This window comes from Elephas maximus, chromosome 20 (genome assembly GCF_024166365.1).
Source record: "Elephas maximus indicus isolate mEleMax1 chromosome 20, mEleMax1 primary haplotype, whole genome shotgun sequence".
Classification (NCBI taxonomy): Eukaryota; Metazoa; Chordata; class Mammalia; order Proboscidea; family Elephantidae; genus Elephas; species Elephas maximus.
Window position 1 is genome coordinate 75186663 of NC_064838.1, and position 6650 is coordinate 75193312.

General features: G+C 35.4%; 1 pseudogene; it reads right to left on the reverse strand.

Moving 5' to 3' along the window:
• Positions 1-960: 960 nt before the first annotated feature.
• Positions 961-1893, reverse strand: LOC126063662 (olfactory receptor 4C16-like; annotated as a pseudogene).
• Between the last annotated feature and the right edge of the window lie 4757 nt (positions 1894-6650).

Here is a 6650-nt window from a genome sequence, read left to right on the forward strand (position 1 = left end):
TAGAAATGCATTTTTTCAAACTAAAGAAATGTCAAAGCTCAGTACATAAAACTGATACAAATTTAGTAATTTTAATACAATTTACTACAAAAAATCAATATCGAATTGTCAAATAAACAAAAATTTCTATATGGACAAAAATATAAATGAGAAATCAAATTGAAATTAGATTTTTAATGATTATGTAACTAGAGACTGTGGTTGTCAGATGGATAGTGACAAAGTTGGTATACATTCCCACTACAGAAACGTACATTTCATATACACGTTTCAGTACGCTCTCCTCATGTTATTCTGTTCTTTGGATTGTACTGAAAACTCACTAAAATTCTCTATCTGTAACATAACAAATTTCTGTTTCAAAGCCCAAAATTCAACCTCTTGATTATAACATTCAGTTTTGAAAAGAGAAATTCCACCAGGATAAGAATTTAAGCATATAGAGGGCTAACTGTAAACATAGGAAAACAAACTAACAAAAAATCTATTGTCTTTAAGTTGATACCCACTCATGGCAACCTCATTTGTTACTGAGGAGAACATTTCCATTGGGTTTTTTGGCTGTAATCTTTATGGAAATGATTCATCAGGCCCTCCTTCCATAGTGCTACTGAGTGGATTCGAATGTAAATCTTTACAACAATAGTGGAGCGACCCCAGAAATCAACATGAAGAAGGACAGAAAAAACACCAGATCAAAACCACAAGTGGTTCTAGTTATCCAAGAGAGGCAGAGAGACAGTAGTAAAAAATCTAAAGTAACTGGTCTGGTATATCTGTTTGTACCTGCTTTTGTCTCAACACTAACCAGTGTATGTGTTCATTTTACCCAGTTTCCTGAAGAAAGTAGCACTTATTCCCCAAGATAAGAATCTATGAAATTCACTATAAGATGATTATATGCTTTGTTGAATTTTGCTCAGTCAATGTAAACTATGAAGAAGGACTTGAAACTTCCGTTCATCTTTGGTCTTCTGAGATCAGTTTCTTGCTCCATAGCTTCCTCATGGCATTTTTCACCTCAGCATTTCTCAGTGTATAGATCAGAGGGTTAAGCAAAGGTGTTCCAATTGTATAAAACACAGTTATCATCTTATCCATGGAGAAGGTGGTTGCGGGGCGTGTGTATATAAATATACAGGGAACAAAGAACAAGATGACTACGGTGATATGGGAGATGCAGGTGGAAAGGGCTTTTCTCCTCCCTTCAGCACTGTGGTTTCTCAGAGAATGCAAGATGATAACATAGGAGAACATCAGCACCACAAAACTCATTATGCAAAGGGCCCCACTATTGGACACCAGTAGCAAGTTGGTCACATAGGTGTCTGTACAGGCAAGTTTCAACAAGGGGTGCAAGTCACATAAATAGTGATCAATCACATTGGGACCACAGAAAGGTAAACGCAAGGTCAGAAAAATCTGAACTGAAGAATGCACACAGGACGCTACCCAGGCTAGAGCTACCAACACACTGCAGACCCGCCGGTTCATGATGCTCATGTAGTGCAGGGGTTTACAGATGGCCACACAGCGGTCAACGGCCATCAGCATAAGGATCAAGACTTCCAGGCAGCCAAATAGATGAAATGAAAAGATTCAGATTATGCAGTCACTGAAAGAGATAGTGATGGTCTTCTGAAGGGCATCCACAACCATTCTAGGGGCTATTGCAGTACAGGAGCAGGTGTCAGATAACGATAAGTAGGAGAGGAAAAAGTACATTGGACTCCCAAGCGCCCGACTGGTCTTGATGGTGACAATAATCAGCGAGTTACCCAACAATGTCCCTAAGTAGGAAAGCAAGAAAAAGACAAACAGTATTTTCTTTTTAACAGGATCTTGTGTCAGCCCAAGCAGAATGAACTCAGTCACATTATTATTCAGCAGCATGATTTTGTGAATGAGGAGAAGGTAGAAGTATGAAATGGTTTATCTGAAAAAAAAAAATACAGGAATTAATGTATGGTGCTGTGCAACAGTGTGAAATATTTAATGCAAATTAATTTTTGGTGTTATGTGATGTTATGGGATATTTTGATTGAAAAAAAAATCTCTCGTCAGGGACATTCTAGCTATTGTGTCTTAATGAGTCGCTTCACCTCTTTGACCTTCATTTTTAATGACCTTCTCATAGGATGTTTTTAAATCACAGATAAGCTTGTGAAGGATACTTTCCTAAATCACTCTTATATGCAACTCTTGTTAACTTCAACATGTTTTTGCTCTTATTAATTTGATTTATTTGATACGGAAAAAATCAGGATATATGATTCCAATGTATTTACTTAATTTTTCTCACGTTCAATAGACCTTGGGACCCATGTTTTGCCTGGTTGGTTTATCAGACAGTATTTAGAATATATGTGTCTTCCTTTTTGAATTTAACATTGTAAATGTAAAAACACACACTATTCATGTCCACATAAGTAATATCTTGTTTCTACATATATTTATGTATTACATACTAGTGATACATACTTATATAAATGTATATTACCTAAAATGTATATATAAACAAACAAACAAAATATTGCCACCAAGTCAGTCCTACTCACGGAGACCACGTGTCTTACAGAGCAGAACTGCTCCACAGAGTTTTTTTTTAATGTAATTTTTGCAGAAACAGATCACCAGGACTTTCTTTCATGGTGGTGGTGAGTGAGTTTGAATCGTGAATCTTTAGGTTACTAAAAAAGTTGATTGCAAATAGTTTATACCACTAAGGGACCAATAAATATATGACCCAGTCATTTACTGAACACTCACTTCAAGATATTCCAGCTTGAAAAAGGGAGCAAGAAACACCTATTTACCTCATTGCTGTGGAGTCTGTTCTGACCATAGCAACCCTATAAATGGCACCTTCTAAATAATCTATTTTTACCTCAAACACCTTAATGATATTTAGTACTTGACATATTGCAATAAACAAATGAATATTCTTTGAAAATCTATAATAAGATATCTAGGTGTCCTGGTGGTACAAGGTTAAAACACTCCACTGCTAACAACCAGAATGCTCCTTAGAAGCAAGGATGGCGAAGCTGCATCTTACATACATACTTTGGGGATGTTCTCAGGAGGGATCAGAAACGACTTGACAGCATACGACTACAACAACCAACACCACACAATTTTACGAAAAAGCAAAGCATTTGAATAAGCAATACACACAAGAACATTATGACTGGCAATTGAGCATATATAAAAATACTCAGCCTTATTAAAATCAGGGAAATGCCAATTAAACAACACTGAAATGCTCATAAGTTTTGTAAAAAACAGACCATATCAAATTTTGGTGATGATTTAGGAAATCAGTATGAGATCTAGTGAAATATTCCCAGAAAGCATTCAAAAAGATATACATTGCAGCCTTGCTAAAAATTGGGGTAACTAGAAATGATTTAAATACCTAACAGTAAGAGTATGTAGGTAATGTGAAATATGGCTTTACTATTGAAAATTAGGCAGAAGTTTAAATATTGGAGCTACGTGAACATCTAACATGGATAAATCACTGAGATATATTGATGACTTTAAAAATTAATAAACTGCACAAAAATTATTACAGTATGATAACTTGCATGTTGGAAAAAAAAACTATATAGAAGGCTGTATAGATTCTATGTGTACCTGTGTGCTTATAAATGCATTGAGAAAGATGTGGAAAGAAATCTTCACCTCTGGGGAAGAAAGGGTATAATGGACAAAGGGAATTTTAGTGTTATAAATATTGTGATTCCTCTATTAGGAAATTATATTACAATATTACTTCTGTAATTAAAATTAAATAAAAGGTCACTTATTTTAATATGGTTCAAGGACAATGCATTATATGGCAAATGAAATTGCACAAAATAAAACAGAAACCACGATCCAGTATTAGAATTCAGTCAACTTTTACATAACTTGTTCTTTCTTAGTTATCGTATTGTTTCCTCTCTTTCTTTAGTAAATGTATATACAGATGCTATTCTCTACCCGTTACATTCCATGAGCTTTCACTTTTTAAATTTCAGGTTCATTTATACACTGTAAATATAACTAGTCAGATGCGTTTCTGTGCCCTATTCCTCTACAGGAAGATATTCGAGATAAAGAAATCAGTACCTCCTTCTGTTGTACGTAGGGTGGTTATGAGCAGGAACAGGCTGCACAGCACCTAACAGCAACCACAACCACATAGGTAGGTAGGCAGGTAGGTAGGTAGGTAGGTAGGCAGGTAGGTAGGTACTATTATGATCACTCTTCAGGCATCTATTTCCTCATCCATAAATGAGTAAGTACAGTCTTCATGAAATCTTCCAGCCACTAAGAATTAATTTTTATTTATCAAGTGCTTTACTAAATCAATTATTACTTAATCAAAATTATCAGTTAAGATCTTCATCATTCCCTTACTATTTTTTATTCTGCTTATTGCTTTTAATATTCAATCATTTGATAATCTTTTCAAATATACGGAGCTATTTAGCATTGCTCTTCTATCTGAAGTAGAGTAAAAATCGTTCCGCAGTTCTCTTAGCCTCTTGTCCCAACAACAAACAGCCCCAAGTTAGGAGCCAGGATTTCAAGATACCATTGCCATGGTTAATTTTCCATTAGAACAGGTCTCTTTACTTTGACTCGTAAACTAATAAAAATTCCAAACTGTGACCAAAATTAGAAGAATCTAAAGACTGTAAAATATACTTAGCAAACAGGTATCTTTCCCAAGAATAGTATAATATTATTTTAAGAGTATATTCTGTGGATATTTAAAGAGTCAGCTTTAAATGGATTCAGGTATGCAAAAAAAGAAAGACAAGAAAAGGAAAGGGAATAGAAGGAAAAGAAAGGGAAGGAACTCACATACATGTTATCTGTCAATTCCAATCAATATTTGAAGGAATGTTCTCCAGTTTCTGAGTTCATGACAGCATACAGGAAAAACACCCATTCACTATCAAAATAATAAATACACCTCTTTGAAAAAAATAACAGTGAAAAAATCTTCATGCTTGATATCTAGATGTGAAATTATGTTTAAAATAAATATATCAAAAAACTAACTTTACGCGTAGTCATAATGAGAATGAGAACTACGTTATGAAACTGCAGGGAATTGGCAGATGCAGCTGAGACTTTTGCTCTTGCTTTCTTTGCTCCAATACAGCAGTGAGCAGTGAGGGCCAGTTCTCTAAGTGCCCGGGGCCTGGGGACTCCTGGAGAAGCTGCGCTGAAAGCATTAGGAGGAGGGTTTAAAGGTGCTTGAGGAAGCTGAGTGCAATCCCACCGGTATTCCCTATGGTAGGTCTTGGACAAGACTAGGAAAAATAAAATGTTTGTTGCTGTTATTGTTGTTATTTAACTTCTTTTTTCTCTTGGCTTTTTTTTAATGTGACTTCTTAAATTCTTTTAAATTGCATCAAATATACAATGTTAAACATTTAGTATAGGTTTTAAGACCAATGACCATAAAATTAAAAAAGTGAAATAGCCTTATCTCGCTCTATGCAGGGAATAAACCCTAATGCAGTAACTAAATTTATTGAGTATTTCTCTGCTTAAAATACCAAGGCCAATAATTTATTTGTATTGCATTTATTCTGCTTTTTTAATGCAAGTAAGGTCAAAGTTAAATGCACTGATTCCATTATTATTATTATTATTGTTATTATTATTATTATTATTATAGACATCCTTGTGGATGTGAGGGTAGACATTTGTGACTGAGCAGTAGAATTCTTACCTTCCACGTGGGATACACTGGTTTGATTTCTGGCCAACGCACCTTATGCACAGCCACCACTCAGTTCTCAGTGGAGGCTTGTATGTTGCTAGGATACTGAACAGACTTCAGGGAATCATTCAGGTTAATATTGACCTGGAAGAAAGGCCTGGTGACCTACTTCTGAAAATCAGCCAGTGGAACCCTGTGGATCACAGTCATTCAATCTGTAAGCCCTCATGGGGATGGCACAGGACCACGTAGCATCCCATCCATTGTGTGTGGGGACTTGCTGGAAAGAAGCTCACAACAACAAATTGAATTATATTTGTCACAGTACAATAGCATCCATTTTAGGGAAAATATATAAACTTAAGGTGGAAGAAAAAAATTGAAATATCTTTCTCAAACCCAAGGGATAAGATAATTAAAAAAAAAAATTCTGAATCTGGAAGATTCCATTTCTGAGATGTATCTACTCAATACAAGAAAATTGTTAAGATTTTGGAAAAAGAATATTGAAAACTCAGTGGAACAAATTGATCTCAGCAAACATGACATGACTAGGTAAATTTTTTAATTTTTGTTGTTAGGTGCCTTCAAATGCGATCTGACTCACAGAGATTCTACGTACAACAGAAGAAAACACTGCCCGTTTCTCTCCATGCTCACAATCTTGTTATGTTTGAGCCCATCCACTGTCAATTCACCTCTTGAGAGTCTTCCTCTTTTTCTCTGACACTTACTATACAGAAGGGGATGTTTTTCTCCAGGGACTTGTGCCTCCTGATAACATATCCAAATTGTGTGAGACAGCCTTGTCATCCTTCCTTTCTAAGGAGCTTTCTGGTTGTGCTGCTTCCAAGGCAGGTCTTTTTCATTACTGCCACAGTATATTTAATATTGTTGCTAGAGCAACAATTGAAAGGAATGA